This window comes from Danaus plexippus, chromosome 11 (assembly GCF_018135715.1).
Source record: "Danaus plexippus chromosome 11, MEX_DaPlex, whole genome shotgun sequence".
Classification (NCBI taxonomy): Eukaryota; Metazoa; Arthropoda; class Insecta; order Lepidoptera; family Nymphalidae; genus Danaus; species Danaus plexippus.
Window position 1 is genome coordinate 6,238,798 of NC_083544.1, and position 20,732 is coordinate 6,259,529.

Below are 20,732 nucleotides of genomic sequence, written 5' to 3' on the forward strand. Positions count from 1 at the left end.
AATGGTACTTAATCGAATATTTATTTAGCTTCATCATCATCATCATCATCAGCCTATAGGAGCCCACTGCTGAGCAAAGACTTCTCACATGGAGAAGGTTAGAGCATTAATCACCACGCTTGCTCAAGACGGGTTGGCGATTTCAATCTTATAATTTGAAATTATAAGACCAGGTTTCCTCACGATGTTTTCCTTCACCGTCCGTCAGTGGTGTCTAAATACTCTTAGAAAGTACATGTGATTCGGAAAAGATCACATTGCTAAGATTATTTAGCTTAAAAGTTTGATAATTCCAATTATTTCCCTACACTAATTTAATTTAGATAATTCGAGGTTCGTTCATGGGCACTTGATGTTCTCTACATCTACAAATTACTGCCGACCTGATTTCAAACATAATTTTGGCTAATTACTGTCGCACACTCGGCATTGCGCCAAATTCAAGTATCGAAGCGAAAAGTTCATACAACAAGGTTTTCTCACGGACATTGTCTAGATTACAAAATAAGGATTACAATATAAGGCTGTGTAATAAATCAAAATAGCTTTAAAGTTACACAAACTTTTCTAGAACTCGGAATTTGATCTCTATTGCTTATCTGATATTTACACATCATTTAAAGTTTTCCATCACATTTTTTTATGAATATGACTAAATTTGGTTGGTGCAGAATTGTCTTTTCTCCTTCAAAGCATCGGTGTTTGTGGGCTCGTTACTAACGACTTTTGAATTCAAATAATACCATAACAATAAATCTATGTCACAACATATAGAGACAATTCTGAACAGTAAAACTAGAGAGAGGAATGGATATAAAATTAGAAATGTGTCCTTTTTTAAATATAAACTAAACTGCGATTAACTATAATTTCTCCCGATTATAGGTGAAAATGAAGATGAAGGTGGTAAACGCGCTCTCCCAATAATAGTGTCATCACTTGTGTCATAAACAAGCGAGTTGAAAGCGGAAAGAAACATAAAAGTAGACAAACTGTTCAAACCCCCGGAAACTGCGGCTGACAAAAGTTTATTCTCTTAAATAATTAACTTTACGTTATTATAAGCTGACATATTGACTTTACATTATTATAAACTGTCTAATTTTTTTTAGCATTAGTATTAGAATCTGTTCAAGTGGCTGCAAAATCTGATATTGTGTAAATTTTAGGACTCTTAGAATTTTTATGCTTTATTTCCCAAAATGTACAAAAGGCGGACTTCTCTACCAGTCAGTCTTAAAGGAAAAACACAATCGTACATCACCACTAGGCGGTATAAGAGAAGAAAATAATAGAACGTCAATAATTAAATTATTAATCAATCAAAATACAACTAACATTTGTGATATGTATAAAAAACATAACTAATATACTATAATAAACAAGGTAAAAAACATCCTTTAGAAGTTTCTCTTAGTTTAAATAAATAAATACAGATCTCTTTTGAGATCAATCTGTTGGGAGAACATCTAATGTGTTCTGGAAAGCCATTCCATTAAATTGCGTGAACTATTAAAGAGTTTGAGCAGTAACTACTGTAAAACGAAGGAGTGGAAAGTGCGAGTCTTACTTAAGTACAAAGGTGTAAATCGTGAGAGTTCCCCAGCAATTAAAATATTTGTTTTCAATTACCAATGACAACAGCTATCGTTTATGATAAAGAATAATTACACACACATATCAAGAAGATCTTCTTTCACACATAGACAGTTTTTTAAGTTGAGGACGATATTGGTTTATTTACTCGTATTTGCTAGGGCCTAAAATGAAGCGAATACGGGACTTTAGCTGGTGATCCTATTTAAATTATTAGAGCAACACACACCAACATAACGACTAGGAGATTTTTAGTTCGATTGGGTGAGAAATGAAAACCCGTTATATTGAAAACTTGTAGTTTAATTGGCATATAATAATATTTTATTTAAATTCTTATTTACAATACAAAACAAAATATTTCTTACTGAATTTCTCGTATCCATTACTGTCATCATATTTATTTTATAAAACCTTTCAATAGGATCATGACTAAATCTATACTCTGAATTTGAATGACTTGGCATTGGCATAATAAAATACTGTCAGTCAAGTACCCAACTTTAAGTTATCATATCTATAAGACATTGAATATTGTTTCCTATGAGTATAATTAAGTAATAAAAGAATATTTTTGTGTATTTGATATACATTTCCTATGTTACTTATATCCATATTCCTCAGTCAACACCTTATGAAACATTGCAGTATATATACATAACACATCGTGTTCTTAAAGATAAGCATTCATAACACATCCAAATTTGAAAAGTCAACAAACAATTGAAAAACAACTACCACAAATATGTGTTTCTTTATTTTCCCAATAACTTTTTTTAATATAATCGACGACAACATTTCGTTTTTATAAATATGTATATAATATTATATAGTTTTATATAATGCGTTTGAAAGAATCTCGTTTATGCTGACTTATTTTCTTTTCTATGATCTTTCCTTTATTATTAGGTAAAAATGAGGTACATTTACTGTAAATCTATATATATAAAAGAAAGTCGTGTTAGTTACTCCACTTATAACTCAAGAACGGCTAAACCGATTTAGCTGAAAATTGACAGGGACGTAGTTTAGAGCCAGGAAAAGGACATAGGATACTTTTTATTCCGTTCGACAGCATTCCCGTGTGACTTGACATGAAACGTCAGTCACTATAAAACGTGGTATAATAACAAAAAAGAAATATATATGTACTATAAAATAAAGTCCCCCGCGCTGTCTGTCTGTCTGTTCGCGATAAACTGAAAAAATACTGCATCAATTATTTTACAGTTTTCACCAATCGATAGCGTGATTCTCGAGGAAGGTTTTAGTATATAATTTGTTAAGTTTTTGTATCTATTTGTGTGTGCATTAACGATATTTGTTGAAGCACGAGACACTTCGCTAGATCGTACTCTTCGATTATTGTTGGATCGTGATAGGCATCATGTTTAAAAACAAACAGAAACGCCCGAAGATAAACAGGTCCGCATGGGTAACGACCATATACGGCATAGACAATTAAGAAATGCTTCACAAAATAATTGCAGTCTAACGCAAAAAACTAATTCATGGTCCATTGAAGAATAATCTGCGATGCATTACAATTTTTCAAAATAATTCGAAAGGCGCTCCGTCGATTTGACCAATATTGCTTTGCTAATGGCAAGATGAAGGTAGACAAGATAGTTTGGCCACCACAGCCCATAAAGTCACTCCTTGAAGGAAGTCACCCGAAACATACTGAATTTTATGAAAGATCTGCTATGTACATGTGAACGTAGAATTGTGCAGTTCTGAAAAATCGTTCAAATATATTACAAAATAAATAAGTAGAGGTAGTGATCAGGTTAGGTTTAGCTTACAATCGACTAATGATGTGTAACAGTTTCAATCTGTAACACCTCCAGGAATCCCGCCACATAAGTTAACATTAAAAGTAGGTGCCCCTATCATATTATTAAGAATTTTTTGGCCGCCAAAACTGTGCAACGGCACAAGATTCAAAATCATCAATTTATAAAAAACCTTTTCCTGTTGTTAAATGTTGCCATATCACACGCTACTTCTTAACAAAATTTGTTCATTTCTTCACATGATCACGTCATTAATGTTGTATACAAAGAAATATTGTATTTTTTTATATTAACAAACTATTATTAACATCAAAATATAATATTGTTTCGTTTAAACTTAAAATATGTTAAACAAGAAAGATGATGAAAAATTTGTTTGTCTTGAGTTTACTTAAAAAATAAGTAGTCAACTAACTTTACATAAAAAAGGGTATTTTATATATTTTTAAAGAGCCCGTGCAAAGCCGGGTCGGGCACCTAGTATTATATAATTAGACCGAACATTTAACAACATCACATTTTTAGATTTTATCAATAATATTTTTATAAAAACATGTTTATTTTAATACTTATTAGGTAAAATAATTTACAAGCGTATCCTTTCGTATTCCGTTAGATTTCCATTTTTTCTATTCTTCATTAATTTTCGATTGATTTATTTGATTGACAGATTCTCCTTTCAGATTTAAAATAAATAACCCGTTTTCAAACTTTTTAAAGCGATAGTAAGCGAGGCAGATATGGAAAGATCATCTAGTAACTAGATTTCGTTGTGAAGCTTTGAATGAATGACAGAATTTTTTAATCCTTAACTTCAGAAACATCTTTTAGAGTTTCGTCTGAATGAAGAATAGTATCGGGCATTTTAATCAAAAGATAAAAGATCTGTATGGCACACATCTCTTGTAGGTTTTACTTAAAAGATTCACAGTATTTTGGACATCAGCAATATTAAACTTCAAATCTGAAGTTAAAAATATTCCCAAAACTTTAAACACTTAATAGGACACAAACAACTGCGTGGCTTGTTTAGTTATAAATACCCTACGTATATATACCAGTATATGTACCTAGATATGTATCTTATATTGAAGAAAGGTCCAATAGTAATCATATTTTCAAACATACAATACAATAACTATTATGATAATTTTTAAACATTTTCTGATATAAGAAAATATATTTTATTAAAAATAAATTTCAAGTTTCTTAATTTTTTAATAACATTTGTTTATACTCCATGTTGATGTAGTGTTATTTACAGACTGTCTTACCATTGATTTGAATCACGAGAAGGAAATGTACCTAGAATAATTATAAAAATTTAAAAGTTTGTCTTATAACATGACAGTGGACTTTAGATCTTAAAATAGAAATATATATGTGATATGTATCAATTACAAATTCACATTTATTTTAAAAAAATCTAAAATTTTGCAGCATTAAAAAATATATGTTAAAAAAATAAACAACATTACTAAAAGTCTGAAAAAAAAATTGTGAATGTAAAAATTTTAGAATGATATATTATTAAACAGGGAGATAACAACCTTTGCGTAGCATGTAAAATACGCTACCATAAAATACTTACGCTCTTATTCTCGACAAACATGACTGAAATACCTAATTCCATTTGTTATATAGTTTAATGTCGTAAGAAAAAGCTTTTTATTCCTTACGAAAGGAAAAAGAAAATCCCGGACGAAAAAAAAAAGAAATACGTCGCAGCTAACGTCTGTTTACATAGTATTATAATATTTGACAAATAATGTTAATTTTTGGTTACAAAGGAATCTAAAAGTAATTGGAACGTTTGAGGACTTAAGTTTTTTTGATACTTATATTTAAGAAATAAAATATGAATGCATCTGAAACGTTATTTCTGAATCCCTCCTCAACTTTAAACATTGGCAATATCCGTATTACAACAATTTGTTTGACCTACCTGTTTTTTGGCCTTAGATAAGATTGAATAGATAAAATTTGTATATTATAACATAATAATAATGACTAACGCTTATAATACCAGTTTTTATATTGTCAGTATTTGTATCTTCTAGTGTCAAATTTGAAAAGCATTGGACATTAACAATGAAACTATAGTTACAAGGAGACATAGTTATCGTACAAGCAAACACAAAAACGGAAACTGTATTGTGTTACATAAGAAAATTTCAACAAAGCTTGCATTGATTCCTATAAATGACCAAGTACATTTTAGGATATTATGAATAAGAAATAATAGTTTAAATTTGTTTAAATTGAATCAATCTATTCAATTATTATATTTGAACTTACTAATAATCTTGTTAAAAAAGATCAAATTAGAAATAATAAGGTTAGAACCTTTTTTTTTCGAAATAATATATTTTATATTTCCTATACTTAAATTAGTTTCGGTATTTTTAAGACTAACGAACTTTCTTGGATTAGTCAGTCGTTCCATATATTATGATAAATCGCCTGTGCTGGCCACCCTCAATATTGGCTGAAAAAATCCTGGTGTTAAGTGTTTTGTGTTAATTTATTGACGTTTTTGCTTGCTTTTTTTGTAACTTCTAACCATGAATTTTTGTGTTTACCATGTTTTTTTTAAAACGTCCAGTTAAATAAAACATTTTTTTCCGGATACTACGCGTTTCTTATCATTTTCTTTCTATATGTTCCCAACGTTTCGATTACTTTTCAGCAACCGCGATCATGTTCAGACGAGGTAAATGTTTAAGTCAGTTAGTCTCGTTATTAATCATCCACCGCCAATGACTTTTTTATTTTCTAGCGTACTGCTCTGAATGTATGTAGAATGCGCTGTGTCTCGATTTTATATTTTTGATGAGAGAATCCCATATGTATGATAATTGCCCATGCCAATCTTTCGATTGTTATTAGGATGTGCCTTAATTTTAATAGCCGTGCGAATTTATCTCGGTATGTAACTTGCACAAGTGAGTGTGAGTGTCAGAGATCTGTGGTTTGTCAAACTGAATGTAATGGCTTGATTTATCCATTTTGTGTTTACACACTGCTGACTTCATAATATCCGAAAAACTCAGTTTAATTGAAACGTGTACATGCAAAAATCTTAGATACATTACTCCAATTAAATCTATACCTTGAACAGTTGGACTTGAAGAAAAAAAAGATATGGTAAAAATAACTTTCAGTAAAAGTTATAAAAAACTCAGCTTAGGCTAAGCCTCTTCATTGAATTCGATAAATAGTTTATCCTGAAGTTGAAGCTTTACCGGGATGATCTTTTACTAGTATCTTCCAATGAGATAAACAAGATGCCTTCGAGATCATACTATAATTGATTATCCAAATTTTTTGAATATAAGTCTCAACTTTTAAAATTCTCTAGTCGTAAACAATTAACTTTTTAAGTATATATTACTATTATATCATAATATATAAAGTTACAGATAAAAAAAACATAATCTCATTATCTAAACCTGACTGTATTACATAACTATTACTCATAAAGATATTAATAATCATCAAAAAGCCGTTTAGTTAATTTTCATTGCTCTAAAGACTAGCAGAAATTTTTATTCAACTTTTGACTTTTTATAAAATTTTTCATATTATAAGCATATTTATTGAAGTTGGAGTATAAAAAATTTTATATAGTACGATTTATTATCTTACATAAAAAGTTCAATAAACAGGTCAGAAATTCTCATAATAAACAACCAAAAAAAAAAAAATTTTAATTAAAAAATTTAACCATTAGCTTTGAGACTTTCTTATAATTCTCATTTATTTATTACAAAAAAATAATGCTATAATTTTACAGACAATTCGTTGAATGATAATTTAAATAAGTTTCCTAAGCTATGGTTTAGTATGTAAATATTTGGATAAGCAACATTGAGCAAATACACATTTGAAGGGTAAGACAAATTAAAAGCGAACCCGAAATCTAAAGCGATCTTCGATCCTGTTAAAGCCCTTCACTCTGGAAATGGAATGGAAACATGTCAGAGAAGTTTAATCAGAAATGATAATCAATGTGAAGTATTTTTACCAAAACAACTTACACTTGCATACTAAAAGTTACTATATCCATCTGAAATTCATTACAACTATTATATCAATATATATCCAAGCAATAGACCAAATTTAAACAATCGAGTTAAAACACGAACAACTAGTGAGAAACGCTATTCTATTTTAAGTACATTGCAAATGTATGTAACTTTAAAACCAGCGTGTAAATATTAAAATTAAATACCAGGCAATAATTGTCATTCATTCTAAGATAACCCATTTTATTTATTTGTCATATTGAATGAGGTTTTAACTATTGCTTTTAAGATGAGAATTTATTTTAATTTTCTTTCTGTTTATGATTCAAAACTAAAAATATGTTACAATTAATGTCAACGTTCTGCAATCTTCTGTGTTTATGTACTTAAAAAAAAGTGTAAAAATTAATGGGTAACAAATAGTTGCGAAGATAATAAGTTAGATTTAAATTAATTAAATTGACCGTTAATTCTACCAAATCACAGGGCTTGGTTTGGGAACTCTCGAGTAATGTAAAGTTTCTTATTAATTTCTCTACTTGAACCCACATCAGAAGTTACTTCATTAGTCACGCAAATAATAGAGGAAATGTTCTGGTGGATGTTGTATAATAATAAAAAAGATTAACTATAACTACTGCTACCACTGTGAACCCCAACTTAAATTTGTATGTTCTAAAATACTCGTAGTGTAACAATTTCCGAGCGTTGAAAAACTGAATGGTTTAATTAGTTCTAACCAAGTGATCTGTGTTTTACTCCTAGTATTCTTCATACTTTATAAGTCTTAATCTGTGAAGCATTCACGTAATAAACTTTACAAGGATAACACCTGTAGGTATAGCGTTATTTTGCAACAAATGCATAGTATTTTAATATCACTATGTTCACAATTTTTGTATAAATATATTTAATAATTCAAATTCTAATAGAATAACGCCTACCACTACATTGATATTTTTAACTACCTCCTAACTCATATATGCATTACAACTATGCATATATTTGGTTAAACCACAGTACCTTCTGCCAAACATGTGGCTTTTAAATTATTGAGTGTTACATTAATGAAACAATCATATTTAAAAATTCTTATATATATATTCAGAAGGTAATGTTTTTTAGCAATCGCCTTATAACTTAAACAACCCTCGAGTGAGTTCATTGTCAGCTGGGAATTTAAGACGGTAAAAGATCAGTCAAAGTAACTGAAGATTCAATAGTAAATCAGATTGGTTGTTCTGAAGAAGAGTATTGGTGTACCTTTTTATATTGAGTGAAGTAAGTAAAATACAATGGTAAAGTGAATTTCACTTGTGATAAAAAACGAAGTGATTGATAAGAAGAAAGCTTTGGAATCTGCGTGATAATGATACAGCCAACAGGAGTTACAAAAAAAAAAGAAACTCAAAACCAAGCTTTATTTCAGGCCATTTTTACATATCAGTACTGCGAACATATCTCATAACTTATGAATAATATTTATTCGCGATATTAAACTGAAATTTCAAACTTATTTATTACACGACAAAAAATCCTAAATAAACAACATTATTTACAACAGTAATCACTTTCTTTATTGACTTAAGCTAATTGCGATTTCGTTTACATAAACGATGGAATAAAAACATTATAGGTATTTAAATGTTTATTTGTCTAAATTAATTTTAAAACATAAAATAAATATACCAAAAGCTGTTCATAATTTCAACAGATACTTAGAATTTTCCCGATTTATGCATATATCATATGTCTAAAAAATATACATTTGGTCCTACGAGTAATATCAAAGAAAAAGTAAAATAAGTTAAAACCCTACTACTGAGAATCAAAGACACAAACGGTATTGAAAATATATGTTTGTTGGTAAATTTTATATATTATATCTTCGTTTCGAGACTAACCTTGACTTTGTTTATATCAAGGTCAATAAGTATTATGATCTCACTAACGAATTCACTGAGAATAGACTAAGGCTTGGGCCTGTCTAGAACAAACATCAATTTATTCTTAGAACATAATCGAAGGCAACCCTTGTAGGTAGACTGAGGAGCTGAAAGGTCTATGTGAGCGTTTAACGCGCGTTAGATAGGGACCCCTTACATCTACACCCGGATCATAAATCCCAGGCACTCTTAGAGCTCCTCTCTATGCAACGCGATGGACCTGGCACTCGCACGGTCAATTCAAGGAATGCTAAGAAGTTTCGTTTCATATTATAAAAACCGAATTTCGATGCTTACTACAATTTGTACATAACTTTATGTCAGTCTGATAAATTACTGTACGTAATAATTGTTTTTTTGTTTGTTTATAGTAGTAAAATGGTAAAGTTTACTTCAATACCCACTCGTAATTGTAAACTTCGACGCTGTGGAATTTTAAATCCACAGCGTCGAAGTTTATAATGGTATTTATACCATTATAAATAGTCTTTCTCTGGAATTTACACTTTGTAGGATTTTAGTTTAAATTTAACAGTTTTTACTTTAACTGATGTTTTAGTGGCTATTTGACCGCTGCCAAATAACATAAAGATTTGCTTAACAAATTCCAAATTGAACTGAACTTTCCTAGTTAATTTGATTACGTCGATCCCAGGACCCGACCCGTGTCACAAGTTACTTCATTAGTCACGTAACTTCTTTAAGTAATCACTAGAATGACATACATCAGACACGAGCCATAACATTTTTTAAATAAAATATAAACACTTTAATTTCTTGTATCTGAATATTTTATTTAGTTAAATTATTATTAACGAAGTTATATTAAATAACAAAAATAATATAATAATTCCTCGAAACTCAGATCAAAACCAAAGAAAGTATATTTTTCGTATTAACTTGAGTCTTTATGAATCCGAAATGAAGCGTATAGTATAAAGGTCACGGTAATAGATATTGAAATACCCTTTTAAGTCTACCAACCTGAGGCCCTTTAATAGAATTAAATGGGACTTAATAAAAAGTCCTTGTGATATAGGGAATGTTATTTAAGCGTTACTCTTCCTTAATTTAATAAGTAATATAATATTAGCCCTTTTAAAGTCTCTTGAATGTTTTTGATAAAAACTTTTTATACGGATAAATTAATTTGCGAAAGAAGGTCCTTAAGAGCTGTGGTATAATAAATAATTCATCTGCGAGGCTGGATAATCATTGGAAAATATATGACGGTTTGTCGTCGTTATTTTCATATAAATTTCACTCTTTTCTTTCACTCACTCAATTTCACTCTATTGCAGAATGATAAAAGAATTATTCCTATATGCGACGCCAAGTTCCTCTGCATTAGATTTGAAGCTGCATGTCCAAAGATACCCTAGTTATACAAATAGTTCGTTCGTTTATCCTACATAGCTTAAAAAATTGTGAATATACATAAATGTATACAGCTGAGGAATGCAGCGCATGAATGTCAACCTTATATTCAATTTAGTAAATCTAAAGATTCCCTACTAACAATCGTAATAATGAAGGTTTTATTTCAACAGGAACTGTTACGATCGCTGGATATTTTTCAAAGTTAGCGGCCATTACAGACAGTGAAATGCATATAATATGCAATTTTTTACCTTTTTATTTCAAACATGTTACAATCTATTTATCCCTTATCTGATATACTATATATGATATATATATACTATGATATGAAGATATCGCGGAAGAAAGTAGTTGTACATATGTTTAGTACAACATTTATTTAGTGTGAATTCCATAGATACACATAAGGTAGCTCTGATAGAGTTGCGTTAGTGTGGGCAGATATTCCCGTCACTCTCTTGTTAGAAGTTGAGAAGTAGCATCATTTAGTGGTTTAGTCGTTTTTAGTAGATTAAGATCCTCACATAACCAATCCATCATCCTTTCGGTGGAAAGCTATATCTTTTGGATTTTGTTATCGTAAATATAGGGAACAAACTACATGTAGCCTAGTTACGGTGTTGATTATATTTCTGATCCTGTTAAAGTCTTATTTAATTCATGTTAGTTCATTAAACTTTTATTTACATTAATACTTATATCTCTCTTTTAATTTCACAATATTAGATGAAAATTAAAAACTTTTATTAGTATTTTTATATTTCTATCAACAGTAAAGTAAAACCGAATAATAACATTTTAAGAGACTTCATTCTTTTGCTATAAAAGTAATATTTTAAAGCTTACCAACGAATGTTGTTCAAACTAAACTAGCCGAACATATTTTTACGACTGCCACAAATAAGTTTTTACAGGTAGGCAATATAAGAAAATTGGTTTTATTTTGGTTACATAATAACAAAAGTTTTTTGTATTATTTTTGTCCATGCCATTGAAAAATATTTAACAGATAGATGTATGTCTATTTCAATATTTCTCATTACTCAACATATAAAATTGTTAAACATTCTTAATTATTATGTCCCTTTCATCTTATTTACATTATAAATAGAGACTTAATTTAGGTTAAAACTATTATCAAATAAATATTTACGGATTTTTTCTGTTTACAGGTTAGATTCCAATATGGTGCATGATGAAGCTACGTGGATGATAGATCTGCACCAATCCGAAAAAAATTGATTTGTTACCCTCCACCTCCCCTCCCACAGTCAACATAGGGCCAGACTAGTAGTCTAGCTACCCACAAAAAGAAGACCTGTATTAATATGAAACTTATGAACAAATTCTTGACTAATAATGATAAAAAATATCTAGTGAGTCAAAAGGTAGCTATAACATGGTATTATATTGTAATACATTACTGTTTTTGTATATTTTAAAGATAAAACCCGTAATACAGGCAAATTAAATTATGTATGCAAATTTACAAGTTATACGTTTACCAACAGTATTAGATAATAAAACAATAAGTAGGTATAACCTTTTACTCGATGTTAATTAAAAGTATTATCATTCGTGATAAAATGTTATGTACCTACATGACGTATAACATAAAATACAACAACAACGAAATGTCCCACTTTTCAAGTAATTAGTTGCATGATACGAGAAATATACATACATTGAAAACAAAAATAACGTCTTTGGGTCAACAATGTAGTGTATTTGAAATATCATATAACAGGTGAGACTGCTGACACCGGGAAACCAACCTGGTCGTGTAAGCCGGAAGATTTTTAATACCTCACAAAAAATGAGATGTAATTCTTAACATTAAGGCAATCATGTAGTGTTAAGCGTAGGTTATGACATTAAAAAATTTAATTACAATTTGGTTTTCCGTAAAACGCATCCACATATGACACTAAGACCTATTATAACTTAAGTGCTTCAGCCGTATAGAATATTTGTTACTGTTAAAATATAAAAAAAATATGTTATAAGTGTATAAAGATGTCTATGCATAATTTATTGCGACAAATTTCTTTTATAGTAATCTACATATTGCATGCCTTTAGTGTGTGTTAATAGCCCCGTAAACTAACCACCAAATTCGATATTAATACACAATATTGTACACATGGAATAACATAAACTATGTACATAATTATTAGCGTGAATAACTTGATCGATTTGTAATAATCCCGAGCTCTGGATAACAATATTATCTAATTTACATATATATGTAAATTTAGAAACTATAAAGCTATGTTTTTAGTTATAGTTCACAATTTTTTCAAACATTTGAGATGAGGTTCTAGTTTGCTTAAATCAATTCTGATATAATTTTATGGGACTGAAAGATATGAGACATAATCCAAGAATATAGCTAACGAATTAAACTAGAGTATGAGATATTTTTTAAAGATAAAATAGAAATAAATCTTTATTAGAAACGGTTCTACAATCGTAAAAAAAGGTAGCGTCACTTCAAAACCATGGAAAAAATATTCTGAAATGTAATTACTTTACCTATAATCGCAATGATTTAAATAGACGGCCTCATTGGCAATGAAATTCTGTCACTAATTTAATTACATAGGATCCAGGACTAACCCTTGTCATAAATGAATTTATTACCTTCTAATAATTTCGTTGGTCATATAATTTGTTAAACCGATACAATCACAATATTTGTGACAAATTTTGCTAGCCATTTAAAATTGTTTACCCTCTTAACATATTATTAGTTAACAAATTCCTCGTTCTTAGACTTGTAGCACTTATTTTCACCCTTATTTCATCAACGTTTCTTCTTCTCAAATCGCCTTATACGTCTTTTGTTTTAATATAATACATAATTTTATAGCTTTGCTGAAACGATATCAGTTGTATGAGTTTTATTAAAAGGCAATTATTAGAATAATATATACTATAATAATGCAATGTCGTAAGCTACTTAAGTATATTCGAAGTTAATTCGTAGTATATTAATTGAAATATCGGATATTAAATCGGTTTCTATATATTGCATTCTAAATATTAATTAAATAAATAAACATATATCACTAGAGAGATATATAAGGTGTGTTTCGCTGCTAGCCAGATGTTCCAGGAAAACTATGAGAAACTTATTTATGGGTACATGTACAAGACTACATGGTTTCCCCGATATTAGGATAGGATTCTATTTCTAGTGTGGCATAAGGAATCTGCTGGCTACCACGACCAGGTGTTCCCTTTGCAGAGTCAGCAACATAACTCGTTATATGATATTATATCAATACAACGGTGTTGTCCTGCTGATGTCCCTTTAATTTTCAATACCTTTGGCGTAAGAGAGTAAATGAGTGTTACGTAGTGTAATTTACAATGAGCAGTAGCGTAAATTGCATTACCCTTACTCGATTACTTACCATATTGAGGACAGTACTGAAATAATAATCTGCAAACGAATGTAAGAAAAAAATATTTACATTTATACATTTTAATTTATACATTTGCATAGAAATGATGCCACACACACATCACACATCTTTTTATTTTTTTGCATAACTTAAATAATACACAATCATTTTTCTTTTACATCTTTCTTCGAATAAATAATTTTAAATAAAATAAAATTAATTTAATTCACAATTTTTTTATATACCTTATGGGACCAGTTATTTTTTTTTGCTACAATTAGTGGCATACCAGTATCTTGTTATGATGTTAGTTTGAATTGCCCTACAAAGTAGTAGTTTTTTCAACAACACATTTCAAGACAAACGCCTCCACACATCAATTCTTCATTACAAAACCCTAATCAACGTTAAGGTCAAAAATAATAGACAGCAATAAAAGTTTGTAGAAGATAATTGTTGAAGATATTAAAACTTTGTCAAATGCATAGGGACAACTCTTCCGCTCAACAGCACATTTGTCATTGTAACATCCTAACTTATCCTGAAAGACCACAAAGCGCTTTTTGTATTATAATACTTAATGCTTTTTAATTGAGTTCAAACTGAATAATAAACGCAATGTCCATTAATAAAAATATTATTAATTTGTTCTTGTGTTTATAAAACATAACATTTACGAAAATGTTATGTAAACGTATTAAATGTAAGTGAATTCATTTAATGTGAATCAATTCTAAAAGATAAATACTCTGCTGAAAATCAAGTTTCTTGTGTTTAAAAAAAAATAGCTTAAATTAATATATCCTAAAGCAGCTTTATATGCATTATATATTATTTTAAACAAATAAAACTTTTTACATGTTTTATTATACTTGTTTCATTTTACTTCCTCTCGTGAACTGTATTAATCTTTAATTTGGGAGACGTTACAGCTTTCGTACACTATCTCCGTTTCATATTCTGCTTAGTGAGGAAATTGCAAAGGCTAGACTGAAGATGTCATGTTTTATGCAGCTTTACTATAATATCTAGTATTTATAAATATTTTAATGTACCAAATAATCTAGAGAAGACTAAAAGCACTCATCCGAAAATGCTGTTTTATATGAAATTAATTTCTTAAAAAAATAAGCATAAAATGTATCTTTGGGTAAATTTACGAGGAATGTTTATACTCGAAGTTTGTTTTATAATGTTGGAGAATAATAAAAATGTATTAACATACAATAATTTATTTATTCAAGAAACCTTTGCACACCATTTCAATAGCACTTCGTCTTACTTTTTAATCAAAGTTGAAATTATTAAGAAGTAAGTATATCTGGACAATTTAAAATGTCTTGAAGGCTTATGACTTCAACATTAACGTCGGACAACAAACTATTAGCATTGTTCGTTTTCATTGGTTGCGAGCTTCTATTGCGACATTCAGAAGCAGTTGGCAACATTTGGACTGAACCAATAAGACAAATAACTAATAATACGCTCACGACGCTTGTCTGAAACAAATATATAATTCATATTTTAAAACTATATAGAATAGGTATTACACAAAATTAATAAATAATTATCATACCTTTGAAACCATTGTGAAGATTGCCTCTGTGCCTCTGTTTAGTTCATTCTGTTTGTAGTCTTTTTTATACTAAATTGTTATCCAAAATTGTGGTATTGCCTATTTTTCACTTTTTAATAGCTGGTAATTAAGATACTGATATATGTGTAACACTGGTAGGCTTGTAATAATTTATTTTTTATTCAAGATTTCGAATAAACGCCAAACTAATTATATACATAGTGTTATTTCATTTTATTATGTTGAATATTTACTGCTTTAGTTCATAAATATATAAATATTATTCACATTACCCGCATAGTGCTGTTTAGTATGAGTATGCATTTTAAAGTTTCGACGTAAGACATTCATTTGAAGGAAATACCTTAAAATTTATCAGTGTTTAAGTAGTAAGTGTAAATATGTACTCAGGGTTCTAGGGGCACCGTAATGTTAGTAGCATATAATGACTAATTAGACATTTAATAATGTAAAACTATCTGTTAATAAACATCCCTATATTAAATTTAGTGATTATGATTGTAGTGATTATGAATGTAAAGCAATAATGAAAACAAAAAATAAAGTTATTATGCAAAAAAACAAAATAGATATATACTTTAAATTATTATTATTTTTATATCAAAGGTGGCAAACAATGCCCATGGACATCTGCAACATAAGGGATGTTGCGGATGCGTTGCCGACATTAATGGTGGGAAAGAGAGAGGAAAGGGTGGGGAATAGGAAAGGGCAACCGGTCCTCTCACTCATAAGACCAATAACAGCCATTAAAGGCTTCTTCACGCCGACCTTCTGTGAAATGTTGGTACTTCCCCGTTCTGATCAGCCCATGTTTAAGCTATAGTTATTTAACAACACTTAGGCTCTACCACCTCAAACAAATTCCCTTTAATATATTCTAAAAAAATCTGTATCTTAATGTACTAAATGATTATAAAAGTAATGATGAATTTCTTGTTTCATTTTATCTTAATCAACTTCATGAACCTTTTTAAGTGTAAAAAATTTTCAACATTCTCTATGGATTTTGATCAGAAAATTGTACAAATTCTTACAAATATACAATAAAAATACAGATACATTATAAGAAAATTGTACAAAGATAAAAAAACTTGTCTTTTTAATTACAGTTTGATAAAACTGTTTTATTAGGCCTTAAATGTAACATAAATATTTTATCGCTAAAATTTATTAATGAAAATTAAAAAAAATAGCTTTCTTTCAAATTATGTGATCTCGTTATTTTGAAGTGATAAAATTGAGGGGAAAAAAGATATGTCATTAATACTTATTCGTCAACATATTTTTATAACCACAGGGTCAATTGCTATTATTGTTTTATAGAGAAAAGACTTCTTCTCATCAGACAATTTAGAAACTACTATTAAAATAAATAAAAATATAATAAATAAACTTAAGAAATGCTAACCAGAAAAACTAACTTTTACTCGTATTTGTTAGGATTAAAAATGGCAAATATTATAATATTGACAATTAGATTGAGACAATTAGTGTCTCCAGCCTTTGCTGACAATGTTTGATTTTGACATTGACAAAATAATCCACGATTCCAGTGCGAATTAAGCCATAGCATAAAAAAGAAATTGTTTCAAGCATTGTAATGTCAGCTCCTGTGACAGAGTAATCGTTAAAATTGCGTCCGATAACATTATGCTTATTATCTTAATTGTATAAATAACCACTGACTCTAATAATTGTGCCATTACTTAGGAACAACATCTTTTTTTATTGAACATGCATATAAATTATAAAACTGGTCATTCTTTTTAAAATTTAAAATTCTTCCGTTTAAAATGTATTTAAAGTTATTAATTTCTTTTTATCCATTAAAATATAGAAACATACTTTTTAATGCATTGTTAATGATGATATCTAAAAGTTTTCGAGTACAAATTTAAAATGAAACGATATTTCGTATATTATTACGCGATTTTTACCGTTAAATTATTTTGCATTCCATTAGCACTAAAATGGCGCACCTTAATTCATGATTGGTCGCCAGCATTGCTAATTTTATCTCTGTGCGTTCCAAATGACTCTTCAGATCAGAGTTATTTAGTAAGAAGAGGTAAAGGTACCGAAAAAACTTGCTATATCTGTGGAAAGGCAGTTGGAACTGCTAAGCATTTGCTGGTGGAATGTAAGTTTCTCCTGGATAGGGGTTAATACTCGTTTCGTCACGATAGGGTTCTGGAAATCATACGTAAAGCGTTTAGTCTTTCAATAGCCAGAGCGCAAAGGGAATTAACCACAAACGAACGATCAATGGGTTTTATGTGAGAAGGCACTAGGACTACAAAATCAAACGTCGAGCCTTTCTCTATCCTTAAAGCGGCTTCGGATTTTAGTAAGTACTCTAAAATTAATTTTTTAAATTCTTGACTCTCGTCTAATAAAAATATTCTGATACATTAATTAAATGTAGGTTCATTTTTAAGTAACGATTTTTATTATCACTTAGCGTCTAGTTATTTGCTCTAACTCACTTAAGCAAAGAAAGTTAACAACTACTAAGAAAATACGAAATAAATAAATATATTTTTCAAGTAATTTATTACACACAAACACCCAGCATGCTCTTAATATGTAAATCATTCTAAAATTTTAATTAATCAACATTTCTATAAAAAAAACATAAATCATACAGTTGAATGAACCCGAATCAAATTTAAGGGAAGTTAGCTCTCATTAATAACGGGAACTCGCTCGGATTTGAATTGATCCAAGGCTGTGATGGATTGCAGATGCCACTTTCTTCAACGCTTAATACGAAAAAATCAAAGTGAATTTTAAAATAATTGCTATGACTTTAAATATACATATCATATGTATATTTAATTAAAGAAAATGCATATTCGATACAGAAATTTACCCAAAATGTTTCTTATAAATCGATTCAATATTTTCTCTAGATATTAAAGATATTTTTGATATGACCTTAGATCCATACATTACGATGTACATTAAACTGATAACCATTTGTAGAGTTTGATAAGTGATGATAAACTAATTTATTTTTTTATATTTTTATATATTTCGTTGTAGAAATAATATATATACTTCTAATTATATTGTTAACAAAAACATTTCGTTATACACGACAATAAAATAGCAAATCATTTAAAATAGTGTCATGGCCTTTATAAAAACATTCAAAATAATTCTGGTAGATTTAAACCTACATCCTAAAAACAACCCGAAATGAATTTATCACACATACATTGTATTCCTAAGAGTCCTATAAAAATATTTTGTTACTTTAAGCCAGCCATGATAACATAATCATATTATAACTGACAATATAATCCTTATACATAGGTGCTTAGTAACTAGTTTCCGTACTGTACAATTTATTTTGGTTGTCCGTATACGTTAAACCCTCAAGTCTATGCGAGCTTTATGTAGGGTAAAAGGATCTTGAATATCTATTACAAAGATATCCTGAGAGACCCTTATTAGTGAGACTGTGGCTTTATATCCTAGTTTTATAGTAACTTCCCTACTTTAACAACTATTACAGACTTGATTAAACCACTTTTTATAAACATTACGGAGAACAAGCGTCTTAAAAACAAATATCATAATGCTTAGTTCATGTATTTATTTTCAATTTTACTATAATATTCAGTGAAACAATAATTTAAAGTTTTTTAAGAGTTAGTTGTGTTTGGTTGAAATATAATTAAAATACCTATTTTGCTGAGTTAAATTTTAAAAATAAACTTATAAATTTGATTTACATAAAGCATTTGATTTCAACAGAAAAAGTTCTTGATAAAAAAAATGTGATAAGAAAATAAGGTCTTACAACTTATAATGATTCAAAATTAAAGGTATCTAAGTAAATATATATAGATGTCATTAAACCAGTCACCCAGAAAAAGGATTTAAAAATACCAGCTTAGAGAACTATACCATGATGTATTCGAGTATTCTTCAATCTTGAGTTATCCAATTGATTTTCATGTTTAACAGACTGCAACTACTCTCACAGATAATCGGACAATGTCCTGTTTCATCTCTGGAATACGGCTTTCGTCTGTATACGGGCTCATTAATGAACGACTCATAAACGAATGGCAACAATCGTATATCTTTTATGGTATATTAAACACTGATTTCTATAGCGGAGACTGATTAATAACATCAAAAAGAAAATTTCACTGAAATATCTGGAAAAAAATTATTTTAAAAATAATGTCTCAGTAAATTTGAATATATTTAAATCCTTTATTTTCCTTATCATATAAAGATTATAATAGAGTTCGTAGCATTTGTTAAATTATTTCTTAGACTGTTTAAATTATTATAAATACAAATGGCTTGTATTTTATATATATTAAATATATATAATATAATTATAATTTAATTTATATAAAATACAAACCATTTGTATATGTAATAATTTAAACAGATATTTTTTTAAATTTAACAGATTAAAAAAAACTCTTATTTAGAAAATCAAAAAATAATAATATTTCTGAAATAGAAATACTTTATCCGATCCTAATTTTAACATTCTATTCATACTCTTATGTACAATACTCTTTTCGATGGACTATTAGTTGTCATTATTTATATTTAAAAGTAGATACAGATTACGTACAACTTAAGTAAAGGAATTCTCAATGACGGCGTCGGTGATTGATGACTGTACATTACAGAACGCGAAATAAATTCTAACGGTAATTATTCAATATCCTAAAATATTCAGCGAATGGTTCTAATTTGTACGTATTCTTTATTGCACTGTAAAGCGGACAAGTGGTGAATATTTAAAATCTTAACGAAAAACTTCTCTTTAATTTTCATTATCATTATTTTGTATTGAAATTATCTTATAAAAATATATGTTTCTGTTGGTGACTGTAAGAAAATAATTATCCTAATTAATCCATTCTAATGTACGTAGTGTACGTTGCCTTGTTTATTAGAACTACGGGACAGAATTAATTAAAGCGGTCGTCACTGAGAAT

General features: G+C 28.9%; 1 long non-coding RNA gene across 1 annotated transcript; it reads right to left on the minus strand.

Annotated features, from left to right (window-relative positions):
• Positions 1-15,372: 15,372 nt before the first annotated feature.
• Positions 15,373-15,867, minus strand: LOC116765889 (uncharacterized). Its single transcript, XR_004353198.2, has 2 exons — positions 15,733-15,867; positions 15,373-15,655 (listed from the first exon to the last, which is right to left on the minus strand). It is a non-coding gene; the product is annotated as an uncharacterized LOC116765889 (long non-coding RNA).
• Between the last annotated feature and the right edge of the window lie 4,865 nt (positions 15,868-20,732).